The sequence below is a fragment of the Heliangelus exortis genome, chromosome 16 (assembly GCF_036169615.1).
Source record: "Heliangelus exortis chromosome 16, bHelExo1.hap1, whole genome shotgun sequence".
Lineage (NCBI taxonomy): Eukaryota > Metazoa > Chordata > Aves > Apodiformes > Trochilidae > Heliangelus > Heliangelus exortis.
In genome coordinates this window covers 10,148,836-10,162,577 of record NC_092437.1, presented here as the reverse complement: position 1 = coordinate 10,162,577, position 13,742 = coordinate 10,148,836, and the positions used below count along the sequence as shown (strand labels likewise).

General features: G+C 38.7%; 1 protein-coding gene and 1 long non-coding RNA gene across 12 annotated transcripts in view; one reads left to right on the top strand and one right to left on the bottom strand.

Annotated features, from left to right (window-relative positions):
• EYA2 (EYA transcriptional coactivator and phosphatase 2) overlaps positions 1–13,742 on the top strand; it is an 82,475-nt gene that overhangs the window by 13,327 nt on the left and 55,406 nt on the right. The gene's annotated exons all lie outside the window — the stretch shown is intronic.
• Positions 1–13,742, bottom strand: part of LOC139803343 (uncharacterized) — a 134,607-nt gene that overhangs the window by 76,925 nt on the left and 43,940 nt on the right. The window contains exon 13 of the long non-coding RNA XR_011728987.1: positions 2,716–2,924. This is a non-coding gene — a long non-coding RNA (uncharacterized lncRNA). The remainder of the gene's footprint in view (positions 1–2,715; positions 2,925–13,742) is intronic.

Here is a 13,742-nt window from a genome sequence, read left to right as displayed (position 1 = left end):
ACCAAAACTGTGTTGTCCTGCTTGCAGCTAATTCTCTTTTGCTGAATATCATGCAGAACTTGGTCTGAAACGTAATCTAGTGAGGTGCTGCCTCCCCCAGCAGACCTACTGTTAATGACCCAGATGTCCCCTTAATTTTTATGTGGTTTTTTTGTGCCAACATAATGGTCTCTGTCCTTCAAATGCATGCTGTGTTAATGCAGATACCATCACCAGAAGAAATAGTACAGAACCTGCAATCTTGTGGTTACTGGAACTTAAAAATATGTAATTATTCTTGGCGTATCTTCTTAAAGGTTAGTGAATACTGGGCTTTTTTCAGAGTCACTGAAAATCAAGGTCTGAGTTGTGTAAAGGTTGTTTTTATAGTGCCTCAAATGGTTGATATACCCTTGTGACCTTTGGAAGTGCAGTTTGGATTGCAATCCACAAATCAAATGTTAGAAAAGAAATATCTGGGATGTGACTTGTGGAAGCATTTTTCAGATGATCTCCTGACAGTGAACACTGAAGTGCTTAGAAGTTGGAGAATTTATATGCAAAAGGGAAGCCAGGGTTTAGTTGCCAAAATCTGACTACTTTAACTTGCAAGTTGACTGAATGTAGGTATGCTTTACCCTGAAGTCTTAGCCTAGAAATTACGCAGCAGTTCCCAATACTGTAAATGTGAAGATTTCCAGGCTCATTTAAGTGCTGTCAACCAAGGCTTGTGTTCAGTCTTAAGCATTTTTCACTTCAGCTTGGAAGACCTGAAATAATCAGTCCTTGGAAAGGAAGCTGTGTTATCCTGACATGAGTTTGAAAGAAATATTTCTCCCAGATTGTAAATGTCCAAAATACACTGCTCAAATTTGTTCTGCTGAATGTTAACTTACAATGCTGAAGGTGACTGTAAAGTCAATTTTCATGTTTAATGATTTATATACATTATTCATATGATTTTTATTTTCATTCCATTTTCTTGCCAGCTTTGTATTTTTGTACTGCTGTGAATATGTGAGTTTGTATTTCAAAGCAATACTTGCAGAATGATAGCCACCAGCTATCCTTTATGGACATAATAAATAGGGGGGCATAGTCCTGAAAGACATGTTAAATTAATCTGTTTGTCAGTTAACATTAAAATTGTAAAAGTAGTTGCAACTTCAACTATACTGGAGTATTTAATTGTAATCCAGTGTTCACGGGGAAGTACAGATAGCTGTCACCTACTCAGTGGAGTAGGGTCTTACTGGCTACAGTCTCCCTGTGAGCAAATGTATCCATAGATTGCAGGTATGGTTTCAAGACTCGATTAAGCTGACTGAGAGCTGTGTTAACATAGAAAGAAGTGGCCTCCTCCGCCTAGCTACAGGTTTTTGTCTCCTTTGTGTTGGTGCTATCAGACACGCCACAAACTGGATCAACTTGCTGATCCAGTTGAGACGAAAACTAGAAAAAAAAAATCCAACTTAAGTGGCTGCAGGAGTCTGCAGGAGTTTGTCTAGGCTGGGGAGAGGACAAGGTTGTATTTTTGGTCAGAAGTAAAGTTTTTTAATTTTTATAATCCTTTGAAGCTAATTAAATCCAGAGCTAGATGATGATACAGTTTTGCTATTACCCTTGATAAATGAACTTCCAGGCAATGACTTGAGAAAGAAGCAAATTTACAAGGTGTAGTAGACTTTGTTGAGGATTATTCAGCTTCTTGTTTTAGTTTAGGCATTTTTTCATGTTTCCTCTTTTATTTATGCATTTAATATGTAAAATTCCAACTCTTACCTGGCATGGACTTCCAACATGTGCAAAGTCCTGTCCTGATCCTTCTTCACCTGGTTCCCAAGGGCACTTTTGAATAGTTATTTTTGAAATGTGCATCTTAAGCCCATTCCAGAGGAGGTTCAGCAATGATGTATTGCTGCTTTCTTTTAAGATAGTCAAAGAAGCTTGAGGCAAGTCATGGTTGTGTATTGAGCACTTGCCCCAGATACAGGGAGCCCAGGATGATTTCCATCATATACAGGCTGTGTCTAACATCCTCAGGGGATAACAGTAACACAGTGATCCTGATTTCATTCCCATTTGGCACCCTGTCAAGTGACTTGCCCAAAATTTAGCATCATATTCACAGGACATGATGAGAATCAGGAATCCTTGATTTCTGGGCTTCTGAAGTCATTGGTGCATTGGCTATTTAAAGACCTCACTGAAATGAGCTACAGCAATCCCAATGCTTTGGTTGCAATTTCTACAATTTGGAAACTGTATTTTAAAGTAGCATTAACTCTCCTGTCAAGTGGGGTTGGTAGGACTGACTGACTAGCTATTTTAATTACTGAATGTAGATCACATATAAGAAAAACTTCTCTGACAAAAGCATATTATATCTTGGCTCTTAGTGCTAGCCAGCTCAACTTTAATTTCACAGCTTGCTGCCAACAGCTGCCTTACTAAGACATAGTACTCATAATAAATGAAATTTTACAAAAAAAGAAAAATGAAAACTTTGTTCCAGCTGGATTGAAATGGCAGTTGGAGCATTTCTATCCTGCATATAAAGCTGCCATCCACATAAACATTTCAAATTACTTTTTCATTTTTGATAATCAGGATCAGACCTTTTCTTATTATTGAGGAAAATGCAAGATATTAGAAACATACAATTTCATTCAAAGCCCATTAGTTATTGAATCCTGTCCAAAGTTAAGCATTTGAAGTGTTTGGGGAGAAACTCACCTTTTAGTTTCAGGTTTTTGACAACCTATTTGGACAAAAATCCTGTAATGAGCTGACCACTCTAGACCTGGTTGGTAGCATTCAGAGCCATGTTAGTTACATCATTTGCTCTTGGAACTGTTGCTTGTGTATTGTTGAAAGCTCTGCAGCTGATGAGTGCTTACCCGGACTACCAACAGGAATCTTGGTGAAATTATCACACAGCCTCTCTGCACATGGAAGAGATTAATTCCATAGCCACAAACAGAATGAATGCTTTGTACTAAGTACCATAATGTAAGTTCATGCTGAAATACAGTGCCAGTAACCAACTCCTTTACCAATAAATTCACAGTTCTAATAACCATGTGTTTTTACAGCATCCTGATCCCAAAGGATCAAAGAAACATTGATTTATTTAGCTTTGGGTCCCACCCCCCGTTGTTCTCACTCCTTCCCGTTGCTCCCCATGAGCTCGAAAGAGCCATATATGAGATGAAACCCAACTGTTGTATAGTCCACAGCAGGGAGGGACACTTTGCAAAACCACAGAAAAGAACATTTTAGTCAGTAGAAATGACAGGAAGTGGTGTGGGCAGACAGAACACAAACACTAGAGCCTGCTTTGTCCAAGAGTCAGTACTAACCTGTCTAAACTGCTATAAAGTTCTTTATTGGTGATAAATGGATTGAAAGTTAAAAATTCAGCATCTTAAAAAAAATGCCTGTGGCATACAATTTTGCTGCTGTATAGAAGAGTTCCTTGAAGCCAGCACTCATCTTTCCATAACCTGGTTGAGGATGTAACTACTGGTATTGTATGAAGACAGTGAAGTTGAGAGGGGTTGATATGACTGATGAAGCAAGAATGCATTACTCAGTAGAGGTGCCAGCAGTGGAAGTGTTTGATGTTCCTCATCACAAGGCCAGCCCAATACAAGAAAGCTTCTCAAAGTTTCAGCTGGCAAAACTGCTCTTCAAGTACTACTGAAGTTACAAAAAGGTGTTTTGTGGTTCAGCCAGTATTTGGTGGCTGTTGTGTTACAGCAGCAGGCAGAGATCCCAACCCCACTCTGTATTTAGGTATAACTGAAGTGCTTCTAGTTTCAGGGCATTTATTTATTATGACCAGAGAATATGTGTGGAAAACCACCCTGGACACAAGATACAAATTGTCATGACCAGTTAATTATTTTGTTACAAAGTCAACAAAATAGTGTTTTTTGTCACTGATTTAGACAGCTTTGGGAAAGCTCAGTGATTCCTAATGGCTGAAATGCTCTATTTATGAGTCTAGAAATTCTTCTTCTGACTAAAGCATATTTTTTTTAAAGGAAGAACCTGGGGCTGAGAAGGTGCAGCTTTCACTGTTGTAAATATTTTCCAATCTCATCTTAGACCAGTGAAGTGAAAAAATTGTTGGTTGTGTGCAGGCCTATGGGTCTATCAGAACTGCCAATTGTTCAGGAAAAAAGGAACTGATACAACGAACAAAAGCCCTGTCAGCAATTGGAGAAAATCCTTTTTCGGGCATAATTGAAGATGTTTATCCTGTGAAGTGCATTGTCACCTGGAGCTGTGCTTTGTTTACTTGTTCACTGCTGCCCAGGGTCTATAAAGTAGAGATTGCAGCCACTACTTGAAGCAGCATAAATTTTTGTTGCCAGCAAAAGTCAAAAAGTGGTGTAGGGGAAAAGATAAAGATTACATGTTTCTATGTTGAAAAAGATGTTTCTTAGGTTTTTTGTGGTTTGTATTTGTTTTTTGGGGGGGAAGGGAAGGTCCAAAAATATTTGCACAAAGGTCACTGCTTTTTGCCTTTGTAGATGGAGATGGCAAAATTATGTACACGTCTGTTCCTAGATAGATAATAAAGGTTGGAAATACTTAAAAATTAGAATGATTGAATATTTAAAACTGTTCTTAGTGTTAATATTTTCTTCTGTATCCATCATATAGTACAAACTTTTTTTTGACATTTGATCTATACTGTTTGTATGTCTTTTATATACAGAGAGGGATTTACTGCATTGTAATCAGGCTGCTAAAGAAAAACGTTGTCCTTTTATTCACCAGGGATGACTGTAATAAATTAAAATGATTTCCCATTTGCCTTCCCTACTTGGTTGAAGCACTTAAAATTACTTTGGACTTTGCCCTTGTCTGACCTCCTCACCTTTGCTCAAACATTTCTGCTTCTAGGAGTGCAGCAGTGTTGGTCCTAGAGCTTTACTTCTGTGACTGAAGTTGCAGATCATTTCAGTGGAAGCAAAGTACTAATGTGGAGGTCATTTGGAGTTGAAAGAAATGTTTGGTTTGTTTAAAACCTAAACATTAGTGGCCTAACTAATGATGCCACAGGTGATCTGTGGCATCATACATTGCTGTTAGCATTAAGAGCTGATTGTAGCTTGATTGCATGCATATTTTTCAGTAAGATCTTGTGCCTTCAGAGGAAGATAGGTTGTTTTGGTTTTAGGGAGGTGGGTTTATTGCTCCTGTGAGGTTTCTGTGGCAATAATGGCTTTACCAGCTTGTGGACAGAACTGTAGAGTTGAAACTACCAAGCCTCTGAGGCTTGTCTGAGCACAGAAGTACATTTAAACAAGTGAAGTTGTCTCTTCCTTCTGACTATTAAGTGCAACCAAAATTACATTATCTTAGAAAACAAACTGCAGTTTTGGGGGAATTAATAGGTAATGCCAATTTCTATGAATAATGAAAACTTCCAAAACTGTCCTATGAATTCCTGCCATTACAGTTTAAACTGGTTTTGGTAAGCAAGGGCTGACTTGTCAGAACAGAAGAAGCAGCCATAAGATTCTTGGCTGGTCACAGTGAAGGTCTCACATCTTAAATATTTTCAGCTGGCTGTGATTATTCCACATAGGTAAAAAGAAGTGATAGGTTGCATACGTTTGAATAAACACAAGGGAACCACAACCAGACTGCAAATGTTGCTTGAAGAAGAAAAATATATGCTGTGTATCATTGATCAAAGTCATCAAATCTTAACTGAGGTCAGTTTGATATGAAGTGTTCTCTGATCAAGAGGATGCTGGCACTGGGATAACCCATGGAGCTTCTGCTATGGATATCAGGTTCATTCTACAGCATAAAGAGTATCTGCCCAAGAAATGTGAAAAACTACTGATGTTTCTGAGACTATTTTTGGAATCTCTACTCATGTATCTTGGGCCATTGGGGTGCCAAGGGCAATATTATGAACAGTTGAGAAAAGAAACATGTTCCCTAGTTTTGCAATTGCTGGTGCGCGCTTGCATCCTGGGAGGAGAACAAACCAAGCAGAGCATTTGCCTAGTGAGGTTTGTCTGTGTTCCAAAGCAAACTCTGGGTTTTTTGCATATGAAAGTATGCAAGAATTTATAATCTGACCCTCTCTATTATTTGTGTGTATACATAACCTGCAATTCATTAAAGAAATCTTTGCTGCAGCTCTCTGCCTCTCCACTGTCTGGGGGCGATGCAGGGACAGGAATGGTCTTAGGGATTTCATACAAAACCACCAGATTGAAAGAGCTTATCACTGGTGAGAGAATGATCTCTGACATTTCATAAATCATCATCTGTACAAACATGCTGTTTGGAGATTTGTGTAATTAGCAAATTAATCATATTCAGGAACACTCCTGTTGCAGTGCTGGATGAGAGACACTGTGTAATACCTTTCTGCCAAATAAACTGCGGAGAGTGGCCTGCAGGATAGAAGGTGGAGAGGAGAAGCCAGGCTCAGCTTTCACATTACCTCAGTGTTGTCCTTGATAGCATTTTTAAGAAATACTTTTTAAAAATTACAGTGAAAAGCTTCTTAGAAGCTTGACTTATGCTATTGGCAAAATATGAGGAAGGAGCAATTTCTGGTTCTGACATCGTCAGTTTCTGTCCTCACAGGAATCATTCACAAAGGTTTGTTCACTGCCTTCCAAGTTTGTACCATCTCTTCCATTCTCTTCCACTCTCCAGCCCTAGAGTGGGAATGCTCCTCAGGCTACTCAATGTAAGGAAGAAAAAAGATGTTGGGAGTTGCAGTATTTTTTTAGAGGTCACAAGAAAACACCATTTTGGAGGGAGAACTAAACCTAAAGTTTTGCCCACCTGAGTACTCCTGTTAGAAACCATAGAGCTTTTCTTGGCATGAACCCAAAGGTTTGGTATAACTGAGGGTAACTTCTCTAGCCTTCCTAGAAAATCTTTTAAACACTCAGCTATTTTTAGATTTGTGTGGTATTGATGTAACTCTGTTTTTCCCTTGAATTCAGAGAGCTTCAATTTCAAAATCTAGAGCCAATTAGTAGTATTTCCCATGTACTGCACTCTTGAATACATACTTAGATTTAAATTTCCATACAGCCAGGGATAATATGTATACCACTCCTTCTTTAATGGTATCTCCTCTTCCCTTTTATAAATAAATATATTCATTGAAAAAAAAATAGTGTTAATCTATTAAATCATGCCAGTTGCTGGGAGTTGTGAGCAAATTCTGTGCTACAGTAAGGCAGAAAACCAACAAATCATTTCTGGGTATTTCTCTTTTTTTGTCTAGACTTTTGTGTTAACCAAAATAGAATGCTTCTACTAAGAGACAATGCAACTAACTTCAGCACCTGGAATCATGCGGGTGTATTTCAGGTGTTGCCATATATTACATTAGTCCAGGGACCACAACTACTCCTTTTGTTTTCTGGTATATCACATAACTACAGTTAATGACTAAACCCACGGTCTAAATCTGCTGTGTTTCAAGACAGCTGTTGGATTATTTCTCTCAATTCTTTCACTGTGCCAGTGGATGCCAGCAAGTTCCAAATTTAAATGCTTTTTAATGCTTTGTACAGCACTGGACACATTTTATAGAGCTGAGTGGAAGATATGCTATATTGTGCTTGATAAAGTGCTCTTTAAAATGTCCATGATTCAATTGCTTGTATGGAAAAATGTATGCTTAGCTTTGAGTAAAACCTTAACTCTTACAGCTCTCAAGTGTCAGGCTACTGCTTTTAAAACTTGGATTTTTGTTTAAGGTGTGTGTATGTGCTTTTTCAAAGTATTTGTTCATATATTTACTGGCAAAGTGGTATGTGATATGAGTGGTAGCTGCCTTTTTTGATTAGGTGTTGCTAACCTTTTCCTCAGCAAGACAGTAACTTGAGTTCTTGTGGATAATCCCATGATAGAGGGAAATAGACAGAGTGTAATTCTAGCAGAAACTTGTTTTGTTTATTTCAAATGGTACTGAATGTTTTTGTGGTTTTTGCTTTGGGTTTTTGTTTTTGTTTTTTTCTCCAGTATACAGAAAGGAACAGAGATTGTGCATTTAAGTAGTACTCCATAACATTTTGAAAGGCTTTTTTGAGGCCAGTGTCCCAAGAGCTTTTTTGTTTTTTATGTCACACATTCTTATGATTTTGTTATGTTTTCTTCATGATTTTTTTGTGTCTTAGCTTCCATTCTATTGACATATGCATCCTAAGTAAGTAGTTCTTAGACTAGTTTTGGAGGGAGAATTTCAGGTACAGGCACGTCCTCTCTCATGCAGTTTGGGATTTTGCACCTATTAATCTGCAATATGTGCTGCTGAAAATGCACCTTACTAACCTTCAGGAACTATGCTAGAAGTGAAAGATGCAGGATTTTAAGATGTTAGATAAGCCCCAATGCTAGTTTTTGAAAGGAAGCTAATCTAAGCAAAGCTGATTCTCTCAATTGTGGCATTTCAATTCCATGCTTAAATTTGCAGCTGAACTGAACGGGTTCAGTTGCTGGGCTCCTAAAGACTCCAAATCCCACCAGCAGGCACACAGGCTGTCTTTGTGATGACAGCCTGTAAAACCAGCAGCTGTCCAGGGGTTAGCAGATTGGTTCTGCTTAATGTGAACCATGGCAGGACATGTGCTAACACAAGATGCACGACATACCTAGCACCTATTGCTTAAGGGTAGAAACAGACCAACTGGAGTAGAATGACTGGGATAGAAGAGTTATGCAGCCAAATGTGAAATAAAGGGAGAATTTAGCCTTGTTTAAATTGGGTGAAGGAAGGGAGAAAGATGTAGTCTAGGAGAAAACAGGAATGTGAGACTTCTGTATTGACAGCTGCAGGCAGTGTATACTCTCTGCATTGGGAGAAAAGCAGAGAAAGATTGTGCAGTAGCTAGGAAAAGTCAGAAGTATGCAAGTTTTGTGACATTTTTTGCAGGTATAGGGTTGCTTTGTATAGTTTTCTCTCTCACACCCTGTGCTGGCTTACCTGAGTGCAGCACATTATCTTCATGGTTTTGAGCTCAGCATGTTCAGACATGGAAAAATGCAGTAATCCCTGCTTTAGAGAGAAGAGAAATAGAGGCAAAGCAGATTTCTGACAATTTCACTTGAGAAAAAAGTACTTTTTTTCATAACTGTAGTTTGATTGGTGTCAGTAATTTAAGGTGGCTCTCTAAGTAACAGTTCAGGGAAACCAGTGTAGTACTCTGGCTATTTACACCTGTATGTCCACTAGTAAAAAAAACCAAGAAATTAGACAAGCTCTCCTTTTTCATCGTTCTTCACTAGCACTACCAGGACTACTTTTCTAGGAAGAAGGAAAAGAGGTGAGCTGCTCTATTTCCTTTAGAAGCCAAGCAATGCATTCAGATATTTTGGGTTGGTTAGTGGGTTGTTTTTTTAAGTAGCTCATTGATGCAGTGGGATCAGCAAGAGCACCTTTGCAAGCTGCTAATGAGTGAATTGGTCATGTCTGTGCCATCCTGTAGTAGCTGGAGGGAGGAAATTATTTTGAATCTTTTGTTTGTTGTAGGAATCATTCCATAAAAGTGTCAGAGAGAAACTGTGCTGAAGACAATGAGCTGAAGTTAATCCAGTGTCAGGAAATGCATAAACTGTTGAACCAGGCTGTCAAGCTACTCTTCTGGCCTCTGAAAGGGTGAGGGCTTTTGAAGTCCCATGCTCATGAGAAAAATTTGCCTTTAAGCTAGGGATATTGCAGATTAAATCTGAGTTTTAAGTCTAAGGCAGTCACCTTCTTAATGGAACATGTAAGCTTGCTCTCAAATATCTGAGGAAATAAGGTTGGCTTTTGCTTGCAGCTGGATTTCCTAATCTCTACAGATGATAGAACTCATTTCTTAGATTATTTGAATGAACTCTAAAAGCTGCCATTTTCTGTACCTGCAAAAAATTTTCTTGAGCTGCCTTGCAGTTCTGTAAATGAAGTCCTCATCTCTGGTGTTGTTCTGAATCCCAGCACTCTTGTGTTTACAGCAGTCCTCTGATTTGGCTTTGTGCTTGAACGATTGCTGTTGACAGGCAGCCTCAGAGGTGATGAGCTGCATTGCAGAGTAGCTCCTTGAGAGTTGGACCAGTGATCCCAGGGGTAAGTGATATGTGATATGATAGGAGGAAACTACTCTTTAGTGAAACAAATTGGACACTAAGATGCTAGTTTTGTCACTGAAGCTGTAAACATACTCCAGTAAAAGATACCATGGTTTGTGGTCATTTAAAGTTGTCCTCAATTTTCAGATTTGACAGTCTTTTTAAAGAATTTAAGCCATCAGAGGAAAAGGTTAGGTCATAGTAATCAGATCCCTTTTATTTCATTTTGATTTCTGGGACTTGAGGGAAAAAAAGTTGGTGACATCTGTCCAGTTGAAGATATCCACATCACAAATCATCAGACCTTATGTACAGAAGAGAAAATCAGACTGCACTTTTGAGAGAGGGATACAGTGAAGAAAGCTTGCAGTTCTCTTCTCCATTCCATCTCCATTTAAAAAAGAAAAATACACATATGGATATCTTTCCAGAGCACTGTTCCAGCATTACTGAGTAGGAGCAAATTCTGTCTCAGGAAAGCATAACTGAAAAGTACTGGAAAGAGAAATCTGTAGAGACAGATCTGTTTTTGTACAGATCAAGTATTTTTCTTTGAATAATCTAGTGGAGCTTGCAGTTGTGCATCGAGATTCTCCTGGCTAGTAGGTAGCTAGCTGGTGGTTTTTGTAGTCTCAGTTTGGTATGATAGACATATAAAAGGCACTTTTATGTTACACTTTTGTCCCTGCTACTGCCCTTACTTTTGACGTGCGGCTGTAAAATTTAGTTTTCATTTATAAGTAGGTGCCAGATTAAGTGCTTAGCTAATCAGCATTTTTGTTCCAGTAACAAAACCACAGTCTGTTTCAGCACTTTTCCATTTGCTGCTCTGCATGCTGTTTATGGCAGCAATGGCAAACCTTTTCAGCATGTCTGCCAAATTTATTTTAAAGATCATGGTGTTTGGTGCCAACCCTAATCTCTCTTGGTGCCAAATTTGGCTCCAGCAGCAGTAGCTCTACATTGTTGGTCTTGTGCAACAGTTGTATTACATCATGGTGAAAGGAGGAAAAGGGATTTTAAAAATTCCAGTTATTCAAATGCAATAGTCACAAGGGGGAAAAACATGTCAGAAAACAAAACTCCTGCAGTCCAAATGCCATTGTCCCTCTGTGCTCCAGTAAGTCATCTGAGTCCTGTATAATGCCATAAAATGGCACTTTCAGGAAGTGTTTTTCTTTATCAGATCAGACTTTGCAAAGGAAAACAAGGATGTTTGTGTGAATGACATAGGGCTGGTGCATTTGTCATTTGATATTTTCACTTCCATGCTGCCCTGTGCTGTATCAGTGGCTGGCTGGCAGGATCTCTGTAATCTTCATACTCTTCTTTGTTTTAGAATATCCTCTGATCATCTCTGTAAAAATCCCTTCCCTCTGTCTTGAAAATAAATCTGATACTAACAGCTTTGGGATCTTGGTCCCAGTCTAGCTTTCACCTGGGCTTAAAGAAAAAGCTTCAACCTGTTGTCACACCTAGACTGCTGAGAAATCAGACTTTAGCCTATCTGAATCCAGAAAGTAAATCAAACTACCCCACTTGTTATTTTTATGTTGTTATTTTAGCCTGACTTTCAAATATCAACAGAAAAAGATATATCAATGGAATAAATATCATGGAAAATACTATGTGAACATTTGCTCTGAGTAAATACCTTTTTTCCTTGGCTGTTTCTACACTATTAATTGGCACAAGTGATAAATCAAAGTGCAGTTATTACTCAAGCATTGCTTTTGTAGTTGTCTCTTTTTTTTCTTTTCCCAACACCCCAAAGGGGATGTTCTATGTATGGCCAGTAAAGTAGTATCAGAGCTGGGAATGAAAACCTTTGGCTTCCTGGCTGTAACCTCTGGAAAACATTTCCTTCTTCAGATAAATTATTTGATATCAGTAACTATAAAAATGATGTTTGATTTTTATTTTATTGAGAGTCAAAAGAGGAGTAAAAGATGCTTTTAATTGTATCAGTGAACAAGAAGAGGGAAGTGATAACTTCTTGAAGTTTAGCTGAGTGATGGCCTTTTTTCCAAGACCACCCTTGGCTCTTTTCAAACTAAGAGTAAGGATTGTGACTAAGTGAATGTTAGACATTTATAAATTTGATTTATTTAACTACAATATTTAGTAAACCCAGACTGGTAACCTGACTTACTTGAAGTCAAGTCAGGGAAAGTATATCAGAGTCCAGTTGGATTTCATAATTCAGGAGCATATCAGCTTTGTGTTGAGGCTGTGCACTTGGAAAGCAGCTTCAGGGTTAAGTGGCAGTGAACAAGCACCTGCATTCATAGCAACTGCATTAGTGCTTGCTCAAGCTTTGCCTACAGCATTTACAAAGAAGAGTGTGTCAAGTGGGATCAAAAGGAGGGAAGTAGCTCTTTTTGTGTTATTAGACTTAACTAGTTTGGCTCAACGGGTCTGAAGATGATCCAAGCAGAAATTCACTGCTGAACCACAGAATGGTCAAACTTTGAATCTGTATTTTCATAAATACACTTAGCACTAATAGAGGAGTTTCACTCAGAAATTTCATAGGCTTATCACCATTATTCCTATTTTATCAATAAGGAGGGCACAGCAGGAAGGTTGAAGGGTGCCTTTCCCTAGTGAGAGCCTCTTGACTTTGATACTAAATGTGCAGAAGTGGGGCAAGAAGGTCCTTCCCACCAGCACAGTGTTGAGCTTCAGTGTGAATCCAACACCTTGGCAGGCAAACTGCCCTCAAACCGGGTAGCAGGGCTTGCATCCCACTGCCTTCAGAGTCATGTTCAATCAGCAATTGTGGTTCCCAAGTAATTTAGTGATGCTTTAATTAAGATCACAGCAAGGAAAATCCAAAATGAAAAAGAACCTCCCCCTACCTTGAGAACTCTAACCCAAATATCTATCAGTCAAAGAAAAGCAATTAGGAAAGTCAACTTTTTTTTTTGGAGGGGTGGTGTTAGATTTTTTTTGTTGTTGTTGTAGTTCTCTCTCATGTAGAAAGTAACTATAACAAAGATTTTATTTTAATTTAATTTTTAATCTGAGGAACTGAGGGATGCTCAGAAGACTGCATGAAGCCCAGAGTATGAGACCAAGCCAAAGCAGTGCAGAGTTTTCAGACACATTGTTAAATTAAATTATACTTTCAGTTTCTTAAGCAAGTGTCTCAGTTTTATAGAGACCACAAACTTTGTTGTGTTTCCTACTGGTATTTAGGGCATCGATTACATTTAGGATGATGAGGCTGACATTTTGTTTTCCTTCATCAAGATATTTTCTAACTAGATGAAACAATGTACTAAAGATATAAAACAGGAGGTATTTGTGGCATCTGAATCCTTGTGAATGATCTTCTTGCGGTTTATTCCTGCAGACAGACAGTCTTCCCTTCCTTCACTGGGGATGGGAGGGGAGAGAGAAGGGAGTTCCAGTCAAAGAAAGATGCTTTCAACCTTCTGCATGTACAACAGCCCTTCCTCTTTGCTGTCTTCTCTGGTCAGAGAAAGTCTGACCTGGGGATGTACCCAGGGGGGGGGTACGTCATTCTCACTCCAGCCTCACTTATTCTGTTATGCTAGACTTTCCTCTCACATCCAAGGTCCTTTTACTAACTTACATTTCATAGTTCTTTTCCCATAGCTCTTTTTGAATTATTATTCCCTGAATGC